This window comes from Saimiri boliviensis, chromosome 7 (assembly GCF_048565385.1).
Source record: "Saimiri boliviensis isolate mSaiBol1 chromosome 7, mSaiBol1.pri, whole genome shotgun sequence".
In the NCBI taxonomy this organism is placed as follows: domain Eukaryota; kingdom Metazoa; phylum Chordata; class Mammalia; order Primates; family Cebidae; genus Saimiri; species Saimiri boliviensis.
In genome coordinates this window covers 9,764,447-9,783,071 of record NC_133455.1, presented here as the reverse complement: position 1 = coordinate 9,783,071, position 18,625 = coordinate 9,764,447, and the positions used below count along the sequence as shown (strand labels likewise).

The window sequence follows — 18,625 nt, the reverse complement described above, 5'->3', positions numbered from 1 at the left end:
TCCCCTGCTCTGGGCTCTCTGATTCTACTCATGGAGGCAAAGTTGCTCTTGCATGACAGAGCCTGAGGCTGCTAAAAGCCCTGGGTGTGTTTCCTGGGACCTGCTGTCAGACCATACTCCCCAACCAGTGCAGCAGGCTTGCCCTTTATCTGGTGACATTCTGCCTGCTGGGTACAATGGGTTGAATAGTGCAGCCCCCTCCCCAAATTTACATCTACCTAGAGCCTCAGAACGTGACCTTATTTGGAAATAGGGTCTTTGTGGATGTGATTAGTGAAGGATTTTGAGATGAAATCAAATTGGATTGAGGATGGGTTCAAAATCCAATGACTGGTGTACCTATAAGAAGAGAAGACAGTCGGCTGGGCGCGGTGGCTCAAGCCTGTAATCCCAGCACTTTGGGAGGCCGAGGCAGGTGGATCACGAGGTCAAGAGATCGAGACCATCCTGGTCAACATGGTGAAACCCCGTCTCTACTAAAAATACAAAAATTAGCTGGGCATGGTGGCGCCTGCCTGCAATCCCAGCTCGGGAGGCTGAGGCAGGAGAATTGCTTGAACCCAGGAGGCAGAGGTTGCGGTGAGCTGAGATCACGCCATTGCACTCCAGCCTGGGTAACAAGAGCGAAACTCCGTCTCAAAAAAAAAAAAAAAAAAAAAAGAAGAGAAGACAGTCTACGGCCACGACCGGGTGTGCTGGCTCACGCCTGTAATCCTAGCACTTTGAAAGGCAGAGGTGGGCGGATCATCTGCAGTTAGGAGTTCAAGACCAGCCTGGACAACATGGTGAAATCCCGTCTCTACCAAAAATACAAAAATTAGCTAGACGTGGTGGTGTGCACCTTTAATCCCAGCTACTTGGGAGGCTGAGGTAGGAGAATCACTTGAACCCAGGAGACAGAGGTTGCAGTGAGCCAAGATCACGCCACTGCACTCCAACCTGGGTGACAAGAGCGAAACTCCATCTCAAAAAAGAGGAGAGGACACAGGAGACACAGAGGAGAAGGCCATGTGAAGGCAGAGGCAGAGACTTCAGTGATGCAGCCACAAGCCAAGGAACACTTGGGGCCACCAGAAGCTGCAAGAAACAAGGAAAGATTCTCCTTGGAGCCATCAGAGGGAGTATGGCCCTCTTGATACCTTGATTTGAGATTTCTGGCTGCCAGAACTGAAAGAGAATAAACTTCTGCTGCTTAGGTCATGCAGTTTGTGGTCATTTGTGACAGCAGCCCCAGGAAACTAGCACATCGGGTTTGTGGCATTGGGAAATAGGACATACTCTGAACTGACCACATGTAGGTCAGCTAGTGTCCCCTGCTCTGGGCACTCTGCAAGAGAAAAGCCAATGGGCCTCCTGGCTGGGAGGGTGACACTAGCATCTGGGCAGGACTGAGTCAGGCTGTCACCAGGTTGTTAGTAGGGCTGCAAGCCAATTAGCTAAAGGAGCCAATGGTGAGAAGCCCGTCTGCATCCAGGCTGTTAAGACACTTGAGGGGAAGTGGTCATGTGGCTAAGAGTGCACTGGCCTCCCCCTGCCCAACGTCCCTGCTTTCCCCACCTCCCCACATGATACCTGAACAGCTTTTTCTAGGCCCCCACGTCAGGTCAGGCCAGCTTGGCTTTGCTAAAAATCCTCGGCACAGCCAGGCAAGGTGGCTCATGCCTGTAATCCCAGCACTTTGGGAGGCTGAGGTGGCTGATTCACTTGAGGTCAGGAGTTCGAGACCAGCCTAGCCAACATGGTAAAATCCCATCTCTACCAAAATTACAAAAATTAGCTGGGCAGAGTGGCACACACCTGTAATCCCAGCTATTCAGGAGGCTGAGGCAGGAGAATCACTTGAACCTAAGAGGCGAGGTTGTAGTGAGTCAAGATTGCGTCACTGCACTCCAGCCTGGGCGACAGAGCAAGACTCTGACTTAAAAAAAAAAAAAAAAAAAAAATTTCAGGTGCACCAGGCTGCAGACAGCCTCAAGAACTAACCCAGGAACTGCAGGTCTTTCAGATCAGAAATGGCTGAAGTGAGATCTGAGAAATAAACTTAACACCCTGAGGGGCTTAGCATCCCCTACCTGTCTCTACTTTTGGAGACCCTCCCATAATGGAGAGCTGAGGGAGTTGACCAAGACTTTTGGAAGCTTCAGGATGAAGACCAAGGGTTTCTCTGAGATTCTGTAGAATTTGAGATCTCAGAGAGCTCCAGCATTTGCAAACCCCAGGCACCTCCACCATCCCAACACCACAGGCTCTGTCCACATCAAGGGACACGAATTTATAGGACTGATAATGTCAGAGCCAAGATGGTTAAGTCTGGCTTTTCTCAAACTGAAGAACAGGGATGAGCTGCCTTAGAAACACCTAGTGAGCTTATCTGAAATGCAGATTCCAGGGCCGGGTACAGTGGCTCACACTTAATCCAGCACTTTGGGATCATGAGAATCACTTGAGACCAGGAGTTTGAAACAAGCCTGGGTAACATGGTGAGACCTCGTCTATACAAAAAATTTAAAAATTAGCCAGGAGTGGTGGATTGTGCCTGTAGAACCAGCTACTCAGGGGATTGAGGCAGCAAGATGGCTTGAGCCCAGGAGATTGCAGTGAGCTATGACTATACCACCAAACTCCAGCCTGGACAACAGAGTAAGACCCTTTCTCTCTAAAAAAAAAAAAAAAAAAAAAAAAGGAAAAAAATGCAGATTCCTGTGCCCTGCTCCCAGACCTGCTAAATCAGAACCTCTGTGTGAGGGGTCCCAGAAGCTGTATTTTAAACATATCTCCTGAGGTTATCTGGAAGCTCAACAGAGAATGAGAACAAGGGCCCTAGTATAATCTCCCTTGCAGACAGATGGAAAGACTGGAGACAAGACAGGGATTGCTGCAGGCCATGTAGCAAAGCCAAGGCCAGAGTCCATACCTCTCCTGGGCTTGCTGGGATCCCTACAGGCCTGGAATCAAATGGCCAGAGTTGTCTGTGCTCAAAGAGCCCTTCCCCCAGATGAAGCTTTCCTTACCTTCCAGGGCCCTGGAAGCCTTCCCAAGTCCCATGGGCCAAGTCAGCCCCCTGGGCACCTTGCACCCTTTCCTTTCAGCCTTTATCAGACTGCACTGTAGCTGCATGTTTGCCTTGAAGCTCAGGGCTCCAGCCTTGTTCAAAGTTGTGTCCCCAGGGCTCAGCCACAGCAGTTGCTTAATAAAGGTAAATACCCAACAAATATTTGTTAGATAAATGATCTTAATTCCAAACTCTGTTCCAGAATAGTTGTCTGACCTTGGGCAGGTGACTCAACTTCCAGGCCCCTTCATGGAACAGATTCTGGTCATCTGCCCTGACCGTTTCCCAAGGCCACAGCCAGATGCAATGCACTCTGGAAGCTGCCCAGTGGCAGCCATATACCAGCTCTAAATCCAGTGCTCACACGACAAGCAGGGGCTTAATGAGTGACTGGCAAGGAGCTAAGAGTCCCCAGGGTGGGAAGACCCAGCCAGGAGAACCTGGTGATAGACACAGCCCAGGGACAGGCAAGTCCAGAGGTTCCACTCACCTTGGGCCTGGTGAAAACGTCGCCATGCCCTGGCCCCTAGCTCAGCTCAGTTCACTGCTCTTGGGGCTTAAATCATGCCCTAAGCCCATGTCCACTGTGGGGAGCAGGGACTGGGCCCTGAAAGTTATCAGGCTACAGACAGAAGATCACATCAAGTAGTGATTACAAGGCCCTGAGGCTGGAGCAGGTCCCTGACCTGTGTGGGCCTCAGGGTCCCAGCTATAGCGAAGGGGTTTGAGCTGGACCATACCCAAGGGTCCCACGGCCATATGGGCAATGGTACTGCTGTCACAGCTGCTGTCATCAGTGCCCTCAGGGCCTTTGGCAGGCACTCATGTTGGTGCAGGCATCAGGAAAAGTCTGCCCCTCTGGACAGAGGTCTCCTAGAATGCCCAGGCCAGGCAGCCCAGAGGAATGTGACATGCACTGAGTCTGGGAAGCAGGCATTGTCCCCCCTCCCAGCTCCACTGTCTGCCCTGAGGAGCAGAGCTGCCCATGGGATGTGCTGCCCATGGGACAGGACGCTCCTTGGTGTGCTACTTCCTCACGCCAGGCAGTAACAGCTTACACAGGCCAAGCCTCTTCCAAGGAAGAGCTGGGGAGCTTAGGCCTACACCCCATGCCTTCTAAATAACCCCACGGGACCAACCGGTTCTTCAGCCCAGTCCAGTTATGGGGGCAGCCCTAAGGGCCCCACATCAACACGCTCCTTCATGCAACTGCCCAACCCAGAGAATGCCGTGACAGCAGGGGCCACATGGAAGGGGTGACACCGAGAGTCACCAGCTCAGCCCTTCCTGGCTGCAAATAGGGGGATGCAGGGAAGCCAGCAGAGAGACGGAGTTGAACTCCATTCTGCCCCCAGGATCCTGTCCAGCTGGCCCAGCACTGTGTGATTCCCAGTGACTCAGGAAAGCTGCCCTGGGTCTGTCTGGGTCAGTGTCCCCATCTATCAGATCTAACCTGGGATCCTTAGGTGTCCACTGTTGTTTGGGAGGGAGCAACAGGCTGAACTCTTGAGTAGAGTGGGCAGAGGGCTGCGGGCAGCAGAGGGGAACAGGCATGCTGGCTCTTCTCATCTAAGTTGAAGCTGCCAGCTGGTGACTCAAGCATAAATTCCAGTCCCTGCTCTCTTTCTGGGTCCAAGAGAGGCCTCACCTTGGCCGTGGAGCTGCTCATCTTCTCCATGTGCTCCCCATGAGCCACGCTGCTGACTGTGTGTTGTGCCTGCTGGGGTGGAGGACAGCCAGAGGGAGAGACCTGTGGGCTGCAGAACTCTGCTGCCCACCTTTCCCTGAAGACACTCAGTCCAGGGAGTGGCTCTGGGTTCAGGTGGCTGACAGGGCACAAATGGCTTGATGATCATGCCCCCTGACAGAAAGCTCCACTGGCTGAGACACTGCACTGGCTCTCCAAACATTTGGAAGCATGAAAAGCAGCGGTTGGCCTGACCCTGATCCTAGGACAGCCTCTGGTACGGAGCAATCCGACACTGGAGGAGAGCCCTACAAGTTGATCACCTGTTTCATACACCCCTGCAACGAGACAGGCAAGAAGCACACTCTTGAATTCTCACACAATGCCCATGGGGGGACCATCACCCCCATTCCACACAATCGGAAACTGAGATGCAGTGGTATTAAGCAGCTTCTGCGGGTCACACAACCAGGACTCAAACCCAAGCCTGTATGACTACCACATTTTGCTCTTCCTACCACCTCAGGAAGGTCCTAGAGCAGCGCAGTTCCAATCCTCTCCATCCTAGGAACCCAGAGTCCTGGAAAGGGGACTTTAGCCATGCAATTAGCACACGCCCAGCAGGCAAATGAAGTCAGGCGGAAAGAGTGTTTTAAATTTACCCATTCCCCATTCCCTGTCTGCACAGGCTTGTCAAAGCCCGTTCACAGCCACAGGCTGTGATAATGGTGTGCCCACGCCTAGAAAGCTGTGAAGTGCTTTACAAGGGCACAGGGCAACGGGAAAAGTGAGGACGCTGGCATGAAACAAAGTGCTGGGCACACACAATCCCTTTGTCCTTCCCAGTCTCCTGAGGGCACCCATCGCTAACCCTGCTGTGCACACCAGGAAACTGAGGCTCCGAGAGGTCAAAGGAATTCTCCAGGATCTTATAACCAGGCTGATGGCAGACAGGGGAGAGGGACAAGGTCTTCTAAATTGGATTCTCCCCTCACCTCTGCCGCCTGAGCACAGTCTTGCTTAGAGAAAGGTGATGGGGGGGCGGGTGCAGCGTTCACGCCTGTAATCCCAGCAGTTTGGGAGGCCGAGGCGGGTGGATCACAAGGTCAGGAGTTCGAGACCAGCCTGGCCAATATGGTAAAACCCCATTTCTACTAAAAATACAAAAAATTAGCCAGGCATGGTGATGGGCACCTGTAGTCCCGGCTACTTGGGAGGCTGAGGTAGGAGACTTGCTTGAACCCAGGAGGTGGAGGTTGCAGTAAGCCTAGACCACATCACTGCATTCCAGCCTGGGCGACAGAGCGAGACTCTGTTTCAAAAAAAATAAATAAATAAAAGAGAGAAAGGTGATGGGGACTTAATAAGGAAAATTCCTCTCACTATGCAACAAGCTGGGGAAACTGAGGCACAAAGTAGACAGCAAGTTAAGGCTGGCAATTGTCCCCCTCCTGTCTTCTCCCAAGACACACCAACCCTTTGCAGAGTGACAAAGCATCTTCAAGTCCCTCATTCATTCATTCATTTCCACCAAACTTGGCTTTGTCAGAGAGACAGTGGGGGTTCAGAGAGGTCCACTAGGGTAGAGCCAGAACCCCAGACTCTCAAGACTCCAGGTCTAGTGCTCCCTGTCAACAGCTGTTCAAGGTTTTGAAGTCAAACAGTCATCTGAAACGGGCTTTCAGGATGCTGGCAGCAGCAGAGAGGGCCACAAAGCTGACCTACTGGCTAAACCTGCAACTGCACATTGGACCAAACAAAACCAGCACCCAGTCAGGAAACCATCATAAGATACAGTTTCTTTCACCTGGAGCTCTGGAAGAAGAGACTCGGGCCGCCAGGCAAGGGCCCTGGGGAAGTCATCCAAGCCAGAATCCCGAGCTCCGACAGGGATCAGGGAAGAAGCCTGACTTCCAAGGCCTGGTGTCTAGGGAGAGCCCTGCCTTTTGAAAGTCTGGCTGGTGTGATTCCATCACCTGCCCCCCTCCCCAGAGCTCCCTGTCCCCTCCAGGGCTGACCAGCTGTCTCTAGCCTCCCTGAGGATGGAGTTTCCATTTTACTCACTTGGCCTCTCGTGGGTCCTTAAGGTACAAACCCGCTGCTGGTTGTTACGACAGTATTCTGTCAACCTCTTAGGAAGAGCTCTTAAATCATGAGTCTTTTTTTTCTATATTTCATTTTCATATAGTCTCTAAATTACAGAAAAGTTGCATAACTAATATAAGAACTCCCCTCTATGCTCTACCCAAAAGCAGCAATTGCTTCCCTTTTGTTCCATCTGCCTTGCGTCTGTGCCCCTCCGGCTCTCTGTGTGCATCTCTGGGCTTAAACTCTCCTGACCTATTGAAGAGTAAGTTATGCGAATGCCTGGTCTCTAACAACAGCCTACCATTCGCCACTGCCACAAAGGTGGTTCATCTCCAAGCACGTCACACCTGTTCTCTGTGTTGAGCTATGTGAAGCAGACAGTTTTATCTCCATGTTACAGATGAGGAAACTAAGGCACACATCTTCTCATGCACAGTGCTGCTCCTATTACGCTGAGCCACCAACGCCGAAATCCTCAGCCTAAAACACACAGACCCCACAATGCAGACTGTCTTGTGACGAAAAATGATACAGCAATTTTTAAAAGAAAGGGAGCCACTCTGCTCCTGTAGCAGAACAGCAGATCAGGGCCAGAGTTATCCAGATTTTCCACAGTGCTGAGTGGCCTCAGGCACTCTGGGTGGAAGCCCTGGGGCGACTGAGTGGCAGGGCAGATGCAGGGGGTTCTCCTCCGCCTCATCCCCAGACCGCCTGCTCCATCCTCTCTCTACTTCCTTCTGTTTGCCTTCACAGACAACTAAGGTGGGTGGCTGTGGAGTGCAGGGAGAGTGAGCGCCCCCAGCTCCCCTCACCCAACCTCCTCTGCCTCCTCCCATACTGGGCCCCTGCTGAAAGACAAGGGCTGAGTCTAGTCTTCAGGCGTAGAGCCCAGCAGCCATGGCCCATGCAAAGCAGGTTGCATTTATAACTAATGAGGAAGGGAAGAAGGGAGTGAAGGAGTGAAAGAGCCAGAAATCCAAGTTCTGGTTCTGCCTTCACAGGCGAGCTACTCAACCCTCTGAGACTCAGTCTGCTCATCTGTAAAATGGGAGCAACACCAAGTACTTCTAGGGTGGCTGCAAACTGTTAAATCAAATAAGACTTGGGAAAGTGTCTGTGAAGTGGATTTAAGATCCCAGTACAGACGTGGGTTAAGGAATGTGCTAAGCCCTGCTCTGGAAATTGAAGCAGAAAATGGGGAGAAACGGAATGCAAAGTTAAAAGATACCCAAATACAAACAACACGTATACTCACACTCACTGCACATATTCTCACATACACCATAGGAACACAAATCACATACAGGCACATATACATGCCACACATATGCACACACACAACATACCACACACACAACACACCACACACACAACATACCACACATGCACATATACACACATGTCCATATGCACATACCACATACACAGCTACACACATGCCACATGCACACACCACACACTTCACATGGACACACACGCCTACACATACAACCACCCCCCACACACACACACACACAGCCTTACAGCTCAGCACACATTAAACTTATCAGTCTCTGATGACTCCCTTCCTTTGGACTGGCAGCCCTCAGAAGCCCTGGACAGAAAGCCAGTACTCAGAGTCTTCCCTGCAGACACAAACATGCCAGTCTCAGTAATACACCAGACCATGTAGCAGAGCACAGGGTAGAAAAAGAGGGAACAGAGGCGGCTCTTTCCAGAAGTGGACAGGGACAGTCTGTCTCACTCAGGTGAAACATTGAGCTGTAAAGCAATGCATAAATGACATCTGTCTGATCTTACCAATTCTGGGAACTGTTTACATGGGATCATGTTAGCACAAGAAGAATGCCAAATGGTAGGCACACCCCTGCTAGTAGGCAGGGAAAACATATCTGTGTGTGCATGCATATGGGTGTAAGCTTGTGAGTTGCATGTATGTGCTGCATGGTATGTGCACATGTCTTTGTGCATGTGGGGAGGCTGTGTGTGTATCTGCAAGCATGTGTGTGCTTGCGTATGTGCACATGTGGGCAAGGGCATGTAGGTGCGTGAACACACACATACTATTCAGGAAACTCACAAGACAGACTGAGAGAGTTTAATGTTCATGAGCTTCTTTTTCTGCAGTTTAAGTCATTCATACATCACCACCCACAGACTTTTTCAAAGCTGGGCACAGGCTGGGCAGGGGCCAAGGCAGATGTTCTGAGTCCCAGAATCTTTGACCTGCATCAGAGCTGCCTGTCCTGCCCAGCACATCCTGGGTGGTGGATCCCATCATGCTGTGAGCCAGGCCAGCGGAAAAGAAATCAGACTTTCTCCTGGGAGCTTCAATGGCTTCGTGAGGTCTATCTGAACCACAGGGCTTCCCACCACACCCTTCTCTGAATCCCAGCACTCCTGTCAAATTAAAGAAAAAACCACTCACTGCCTGAAAGCCAGCCAATGCAGTGATTATTCCAATTTTCCTGGAACGAGCTTTCCACACTTTCATGGGCTAAAGCCATTGGCAGCCCGGGCTCCCACCTCTCCAAGCTGCTCTCATGCTCTCTGTGGCTCCTATGATGCTTTCAAGTTAAGTCACCACTACATGAAATTACCCTTTGGAGCAGCCACTGAGAAAGGACACAGGAGAGCAGGGAAACCAGGGCAGAGCACTCAGGATCTACCTCGGGCCAATGCAGCCAGGCTAGAGAAGCCTGCCTCCCTCTTCAAACGTCAGCTTGGCTCTGGCTGTTCTTTTGACTTTTGGGCTTGCTGACTGAATACACACTTGCATCACCCTGAGCTCACACGAAAGACCCCAGGGCAGAGGAGCCCCAGCTGCAATGGCAGGGCCGGGTGCCTCCCATTGAGGCTGAAAGCAGAGGTGAGAATGGGGTGCTGCCACCCATGGGCTGGCCTTTCAGGTGTCACATCAGTTTTTCCGCTCGCTAGCAAACTAAAACCAACCCAAACAAAACCAGCACATGGCCTTCCCACCCATCACATAACTTGTAAACCCATCAGAATTCCCAGCAACCAACCAGAATCCAGACACCCATAATGTTGTTAAGAAGCCTGCACACCACCCAGATGCCAGGAGGGTCTGGGTGAGTCTCCAGCCCAAAGCAGAGGAATAAACAGCACAGACCTATGTAGACACAAAAGCATTCCTCTCATCCTGCCCAGTCGTAACCCATGTGATTGCTCAAAGAGAAGCACCAAGAATTCAGGATCTCTGGGGGGCTTTGGGGGAGATAAAAATAGTTTAAAGACGCAACCACAGAACCACAGAGGGAGTCCTGTCTCAGGCTGCCTTCAAGGCTCCGATGCCGTTATTAAAGCAATGTCAGAGAGAATGCTGAAACAAAAAACAGAATCAACTTAGGTGCTTGTGAGGCTGGAGTCCTATGTTGAACTATTCACTCTGCGAACCAAGTCTGGTCCCACCCTCAATCCCCGCTGCACCCTGAGACACAGACACATACCTGAACATCTAGACTTCTCTGCAGTCAGCCCTCCAAGTTGAGTGCCTCTTTCAGAGTTGAGTATGGGTTCCCTGGTACCTGAACTTTGAAGCTCCCTGGTGAGTCAATGGGGATACTTTGTGTACACTTTCTATTTAAAGATCAGACAGGGCTTACTCTCAAGACACCGTTCAAACCCATAGCTTCTAAGAACTGGGTGCTAAATCTGGTTTCTTTGGCCCTCATTTTCCATCAACACAGGAGCTGTTCTCGTTGACAACCAAGGGTTCTTTTTTTCCGTTGCCTGTTGCACAGGAAGCAGAGGTCACCGGGGGGAGCTGCCTATGCCAGGCATGGGTGGTAGTGTGTCTCCCTGGGCTGCGCTGCTGAGGGGTTAGCATCACAGATTCCCTCTGGGAAAGCCGTTTAAGAGTCATTCTGAATGCCTCTACTGGGGATGGGGAAGAAATGATGCAGAATGTTGACCCACTGGGCAGCAGGCTTGAAATCCTGCCTGAACCAAACTGTGCCCATGGGCTGTCCCAAACAGATGGTGCTGTCCAGACAGACACACTGGCAGAGCCGCTCTGCCTGAGGCCGGCCAGCAGACAATCCTCCCTATACCACCTTCTTAGAAATCTTGGTTATGGGGGTATCGGGGTGGGGAAGGACAAAACATTTCCTCACTGAACTCTCATTTTCAGACAATGAAGGGTTTGTCAGAAAGCCAACCTGTGGCCAACAATCACCATTCCTGAACCTTATTCCATTTGGGACCCACGTGCATGCCTCTAAATTTCCTCCCCTCTCCTTGGTCCAACCATAGTCCAGGAAAGCAGATTTTCCATGCTCTGTGGCAATCACAGTGAAAAATGGAAGTACAATGGAGCACTGTATCTACCCAAGCACTGGAAGGCAGGAGCTGAGCTACTCACAGACTCCCTAGAGGAGAACCCCACGCACCCAAACTCAGCTGTGCCCCCTCTGAGCTCCGAGCATGCCAAGCCAGGCCTCTCCCTCTCTCTCTCCCTCCATCTCAGCTCTTCGGAGAGAAAGCAAGCAGCCCGCGTGTCCAGACGGAGCCTTCCTTGCTAATAAACCCCTCCTGAGGCAGTGACATGTTTCAGAAGGAGCAGAAAATTACCTTTTAGGAGGCCAATGTGAGGGAAGGGGTGGGGGGACAAAATATCAGAGTCAGGAGGTGTGCACCGCAGGAGCCAGGCTGGGGTCATGCAGCAGCCCCCCATCCCTGCAGAGGTCCGCTGAGCTCCCCATGCTGCCAGCCTCAGGGGGCCACCCCCAGCACACGGCTCTCCCAGCAGCCCATGCCTGGAGATGGAGGACACTGAGGAGCGCGCGTGTCCCCAAGACGGGTGGATGGAGGAGCTGTGAGCCCGGGCAGGGATGCCGGAGGAAGGGAGGAAGGCAGGCTGGAGACGAAGGGGTGGGGAGCAGAGAGGGAGGGCGGGAAGGAGGGAGAATTGATTTTCTCTCCTCCACTGGGACCACTGAGCTGAGTTGCCATGGAGAAAGGGGAGCCGCTGGCAGAGCCCAAGGCGGGCGGAGGAGCCATATGCCGGAGGGAAGGCATCAGCAGAGAGCCAATCCCACAGTTCTGCTGCTGCAGCCTCCCCCATACCAGGCCTCAGGGTCCAGGCAGCAAGGCGGGGAGGGGCACTGGCCAGACCGATGGGCAAAAGCAGCAGCTGATGGCCACCACCACACCAAGGAGAAGGGAGGAGATGGGGGCTTTCTCTCCTGCCTCATGGTGCTCCACTGCCCCTCTGCCAAGAGCCTGGGCCCTTGGTCTCATGCCATGCTGCTCAGCCAGAGTCTGAAATTGGGACCCCAGAGACTAAAGTGACCCTCTCCCCAGGCTTAGGTGTTACCTGGTGTTTGGGGAGGCATTGCGGATTTCCACTGCCCAGCCTCCCTGTTTCTAAAACTCTGTTGCCAAATCCTGAGTCACATCTTCCCACCCTCAGGGATGAGGGGATGCCCACCTACGGAATGGCTCCGATGGCCCAGTGCCACCCATGTAGGAAGCAGAGAAGAAGGGAGGCTGCTGGGCACTGCAGGGGGAGGGGGCTCTCCTGGACGCACCGGCAGGTGGACGGGGACTCCTAGGCTCCCCATGCTGGGTGGCATCTCCCATCACACCGGTGCCAGCCTCACTGCTGCAGCTGCCCATGTCCCAGCTTCAAAACTGGCTTTGGCCACTTGGTCCCACTCATACTGGGAGCAGCAAAGTGAGGCTGGAGAGAGAGCCATGAGACCTTGATGGGGTCTCAGTCTCTCTCCTTGGAGATCACATGACTAGAGGCAAGTCTGGTCACTTCCAGCTTCTATCTCCTTATTACAGACAGAGATGATACCACATTCTACAAGCCTGCACTCCCAGGCACTGAGACGTGGCAGGACTTTGGGAAGGCTCAGGGCAGGAACTAGTACAGTACTGAAGCCACCTCAGGAACTGTGGTCTCCTTAGGCCTGGGAGCACAGTAACAGCATCCCCAGCCTCCTATCTCTTCCTGCTCACTTGGCAGGCCCCTCAGGACTAAGGCTTCAGTAGGCCTGCAGCCGTCACCACAGCCTACCAGACCTGGTTGCCCTGACACAGAGACATTTAAGTTGTGGGGGTGGGGGGGGCAGCCCAATCCTGTTGCTTTCTCCCTCGATGTTGTGCTTTATTTATTTATTTATTTATTTATTTATTTATTTATTTACACAGAGTCTTGCTCTGTCACCCAGGCTGGAGTGCAGTGATGCAGTATCGGCTTACTGCAAGCTCTGCCTCCAGAGCTCAAGCAACCCTCCTGCCTCAGCTTCCCAAGTAGCTGGGATTACAGGCGCCCACCACCACGTCCAGCTAATTTTTGTATTTTTAGTAGAGATGAGGTTTTGTCATATTGTCCAGGCTGGTCTTGAACTTCTGATCTGAGGTGATCCGCCCATCTCAGCCTCTCAAAGTGCTGGGATTACAGGCGTGAGCCACTGTGCCCGGCCTTTCCCTCAGTGTTTTATGATGAAAGTGTTCAAGCATATGGCAAAGTTGAAAACATTTTATAATGAACATCCATATATTCACCATCTAGATTCTACTGCTTCTTCTCACTTTTTTTATTGCAGTAAAATACATATAACACAAAATTTACCATTTTAATCATTTTAAAAGTGTTCACTTCAGTGGCACTGAGTATATTCACAATGTTGTACAACCACCACCTCCATCTAGTTCCAGAATTTCAGCATCCCAAAAGGAGACCCATTAGCAGTTTCTCTCCAGTCCCCTCTCCCCCAGCCTCTGGCAACAACCAATCTTCTCTCTGTCTCTATGGATTTGCCTATTCTGGACATTTGGACATTCCATATAAATGGATTCATATACTATGTGGCCTTCTGTGTCTGGCTTCTTTTACTCAGTATCCCATTTTCGAGGTCCATCCATGTTGTGCCATGTGTCAGTGCTTTGTTCTGTTTAATGACTGAATTGCATGGATGGACCCCATTGCATGGATGGACCACATTCTGCTTATGTATTATCCATCAGCCAATGGGCATGTGAGCTGTTTCTATCTTTTGGCTATTGTCACTTTTTTTTTTTTTTTTTTTGAGACGGAGTTTCGCTCTTGTTACCCAGGCTGGAGTGCAATGGCACGATCTCTGCTCACCGCAACCTCCGCCTCCTGGGTTCAGGGAATTCTCCTGCCTCAGCCTCCTGAGTAGCTGGGATTACAGGCACGTGCCACCATGCCCAGCTAATTTTTTGTATTTTTAGAAGAGACGGGGTTTCACCATGTTGACCAGTATGGTCTCGATCTCTCGCCCTCATGATCCACCCGCCTCGGTCTCCCAAAGTGCTGGGATTACAGGCTTGAGCCACCGCGCCGGGCCTTTTTTTTTTTTTTTTTTTTTTTTTTTTTTTTTTTTTTTTTAATGAGACAGGGTCTCACTCATTTGCCCAGGCTGGAGTACAATGGTGTGATTATACCTTGCTGCGGACTCGACCTCCTGGATTCAAATGATCCTCCTGCCTCAGACTCCTAAGTATCTGGGACTACAGGCCAGGTTCATGCCACTGTGCTTAGCTTCTCACTTTTAAAATGAAGTTTTCAGATGCCAGTGAAATGTCCTAGAGTCCCCTCTAAGGGATTTGTTCTCAAAGTTGCAAAGCCCAGAGGCCCCAAACTGAATGCTCATCTCTTTCTGCCTTTCCACTAAAGCAATGCTTCCCATGGGTGACCAAGTAAGGGAGGTTCTGGCTGGCCCTGGGGCCCAAGACAGAGATCCTAAAAGCCTGTGTGTAGCCCACAAGTGGGCCTCCAGCTTCCTCCCAGGTAAGCAGCCAGCTGGGCAGGGAGACATATGCATACGCCAATCCCACATTCATGCTTTGAGACCAAATGAACCCCGGTGCCAGGACCACTGGCACCCACCGACTCCATGACTAGCCAGTCATCGCCCCTCTCTAAGCTTCAACTTCTCCAGCTGTGAAATGGGGCAACAATCTCTACCCCATGGGGTTGCTCTAGGGACGAGACTGGTGCTGCCCAGTAGAACTTTCCCTAGTGACAAACATGTTGCACACTTGCGCCGTCCAGTGAGCACTATGGACAGTGCTCAGAAATCTGTGGATCTAATCACGGTTTTATGCTTATCGTCCTAGAATTAACCCCCTTTTTCATTTTGAAACCTGAGCCACATCCACATTTTAATATAGCTACTCAGCATTAACCTTTTAAGTTAAAGATGGAGGGGGTTGACGTCTCTCTGCAGTGAATGCCTCAGCCAGACACATCCACATGATTCATTGTTATCCTATCAATGACCTGCCATGACCTGCCACTGGCCCCAGGTGGCTACTGAGCACTTGAAATGTGATGAGCGGGAGCGGGAAATGGAATTTTTCCATGTTATTTCACTTTAATTTACAACTAAACTTAAATAGTCACACGAAGCTGGTGGTGATTGCCCTGGATAGAGCAACCCAAAGGTCTGACAAGATGACAAGCGTAAAAGGACGCATGGTCCAGGCCCAGGCCTAGCTCCTGCTCTCTTCCCTCAACCCCTCCTCTCCCTACTTACCCCACAGTGTCTGGGCAGGGGAGCAGGCTCTATCCCCAGCCCAGCTCCAGAGACGCCTCTACAAGGACAGAAGGTGGGTGGTGGGGCTCTCAGGGAACGGCACAGACACCAGCTGGGGAGTGGGCACCATAGACTCCATAATGATGTGGGTCTGGGAACCACCTAGAACAGGCCTCTCCTCTGCCCTGTTCTAGAACCCCTCACCTGCTGTTTCCCCCAGCAACTCCTGAGTTTATCCCTGGAATGTCTGGGCAGGAGCTGTAGAATTGGAACAGTTTCCCCCTCCCCCCCCCCACAATCCCTCATGTGGTGACAGAAACCACTGAGGGGATTGTGCAGAGGGCCTTGGTTCTCAGTGGGCTGTGGAGCTGGGCACTCAGGGAAAGCTTTGCATACCCACAAAGCTGCTCTCTCAGGCCCCTCTGGCAGGGAGTGTCAGGATGAGAATCCAGACCTGACTGCTACCCAGCCCTCTCGCTTGCAGACGCAAAAATCCAGACTCAGAAAGGGAAGTAACTTCTCCAATAGGGTGGGGTCTGACAACCAGGGCCCCAACCCGTTGCCCACCTGGCCCTGCAGGAGCCTCCTGAGAGGTGTCTCAGGAGCAGACCCAGGGGCAGGGGGCACCATGCACCCTTGTTGGATAGGCAAAAGTCTGCCTGCTTCTCAGCAGCTGTGTGGCTTCAAAGCCCAGACAGCAGGGACTGAAAACTGAGCAAGCTACCCCTCTCCTGTCCTGGTCCCACCTTTCCTGTCCCTTTTCCCACCAAAGCTGAGAAAGGAGGGATAGTGCAGACTCCAGAAAAACAGAAAAAATTTAAACACACCACTAAGTAAAACATCATTAACTCCCATTGTGCTGAGCCCACAAACAGGTAAGTCACCCAGAGGTGAGAGCTGCAGCTGAAGATGGGCCTGTACCCCTACCCTGCAAAGCCTTCTCCTAGCTCCCTCAACAGACTGGCTAAAGAACCAGGACATGCTCAAAGCCCTGAATGGCCTCTCTCCACCCACTCAGAGTGATGGCCAGCAGGCTCTGCCCTGCCATCTCTCTGCCCTGACAAGGCCATGGGCAAGTTCCCGCCTTGGGGCATCTGTACTTGCCACTAGCCCTCTCCTCTGCTCAAGGACCCCTTCTCATTAAGGCCTTCCATGACACCCTTATGTAAAACTTAGCCCTGACTCTAACCCTGGCATTCCTCTGACCCTTTCTAATTTTCTTCAGAGCACTGATAGCTATCTAGTACCTGACTTACTTTTCTTTCTTCTTTCCTTTTTATTTCAAAAATTGTGGCAAAACATATATAACATAAAATTTACCATCTTAGCCACTTATTATTATTATTCTTTTTTGAGACAGAGTCTTCTTGCTCTGTTGCCCATACTGGAGTGCACTGGCACAATCTCAGCTCACTGCAACCTCTGCCTTCCGGTTCAAGCGATTCTCCTGCCTCAGCCTATGAGTAGCTGGGATTACAGGCACCCGCCACGACATCTAGCTAATTTTTGTATTTTTAGTAGAGATAGGGTTTCACCATGTTGGCCAGGTTGGTTCCGAACTCCTGACCTCAACTGATCCGCCAGCCTCGGCTTCCCAAAGTGCTGAGATTACAGGCGTGGCCACTGTGCCTGACCCATCTTAGCCACTTCTAAGTGCACAGTGTCATGGCATTAAGCACATTCACATTGTTATATAACATCCCCACCATCCTCCAGAACCAATTCACCTTCCCCTGAGGGAAGGTGAACTGAACTCTCTATACATTACATACTAACTCCCCATTTCCCCTTCCCCAACCCCAGCCCCCACTGTTCTGTCTGTCGCTATGCATTTGACAACTCTAGGGACCTCATCATATAATCATGGTAAGTGGAATCATACAGTATTTGTCCTTCCATGTTGGCTTCTTTCACCAAGCATGTCTTATTGGGTTCATCTGTATGTAGACAATTTTATAAATTGTCTGCCCAGGAACAGTAGCACATGCCTGTAGTCCCAGCTACTTAGGAAGCTGCGGTGGGAGGATCATTTGACCCAGGAATTTTAGTCCAGCCTGGGCAACGTAGCAAGATCCCATCTCTTAAAAAAAAAAAAAAGTTTTTAACAGTCTGTTTCTCCTACTAGAATGGAGTCTCTGTGAGGGTAGGGATTTTGGTTGTCTGTATTCACTTCTGTATCCTCAGGCTGGAAGAACACGCATGTAGCAGGCACTGAATAACATTTCTAAATATACAAATGGATGGATGGATGGATGGATGGATGGATGGATGGATGGATGGATGGAGACCCTGTAGAGGTCAGTGCCTGGCCTGAAGTTATATCCTCATCCCTACTGTAGACTAACTCCTGGTCCCGCCCTACAGCTTTGGAGCTGAAGCCACAGGCCTATCATCCCCAAGAAGCAGCAGTGCTCAGATGCCCCACTTGATGGCAAGCTCCTCCCAGGTGGCTGCTTTGATGCTTTTCCCCAGATATAGCATGTCTACGGGAGGATTATGACATGGGCAGATGAGAGTACCCAGCCATGGAGGTGACAATGTGCCTTAAAGCCTCACAGAGCAGCAGCCACCAGGAAGCAAGCTGGAGGCCAGGAAGGACCTGGAACACCAGAATTTGGCCAACAGAGCCTGAGGTGAGCACGTCGAGGGGCAACAGCCTGGGGGCATTCAGGACACATGGAGATATGGCAGCTGGCTAGGAGCTGGGCTACAACCTTGAAGTCACTGGCCTCTCACCTCTCCTTGTCCTGTCGGGCTATTTATAGCCTCCCTGTCTCTGAAAACTCCTTTACTCATTTTTCTGAGCTGGATGAGCTTGGTGAATTGAAGTCAGGTGGACAACCCCCCACAACCTTAGCAAGCCTGCCAGGGTGACTGTACTCATGCCAGGCCTGCTGGCAGCTTCTGCTCCATGACAGGGACCCTTGAGGGCCTGCTGAAAGTTACAGGGTTGGGGCGTCCCAGGGAAGGTGGCATCTAAAGAGAGGGCAGCAGCTGGGCACCCAGGTAAACCTCGCCCATAGGTGCTGGTGGATGGTGACCCCGGAAGGGCTCAGCTCACCCCAGACCTCCTCCCTGCTTCAGCAAAAACAGATAGGGACAGTGGAAAAACAGCTGTACCTTTAAATTATCCAGCCCACAGATACGAAAAACATTTGCATGCTGAAGCTGTTTGCATATTCAGTTATTTTTAGGGTGAACCCAGTTGCCTCCCCTTGGAACCGGATGAAGCCCCAGAGGCACGTAGTCCTTTTTCCCAGACGG

The 18,625-nt window shown here is 51.5% G+C and overlaps 1 protein-coding gene across 16 annotated transcripts in view; it reads right to left on the bottom strand.

The window, feature by feature from the left end:
* The window catches only part of PITPNM2 (phosphatidylinositol transfer protein membrane associated 2), a 167,447-nt gene that overhangs the window by 81,214 nt on the left and 67,608 nt on the right, over positions 1–18,625 (bottom strand). The window contains exon 1 of one of the 16 annotated variants that reach the window (XM_074402089.1): positions 11,421–17,133. The exons of the other annotated variants lie outside the window; for them this stretch is intronic. The gene's annotated coding sequence lies outside the window, so the exon portion shown is untranslated. Of the gene's footprint in view, positions 1–11,420; positions 17,134–18,625 lie in introns of those variants that run through there. 16 annotated transcript variants of the gene reach the window in all.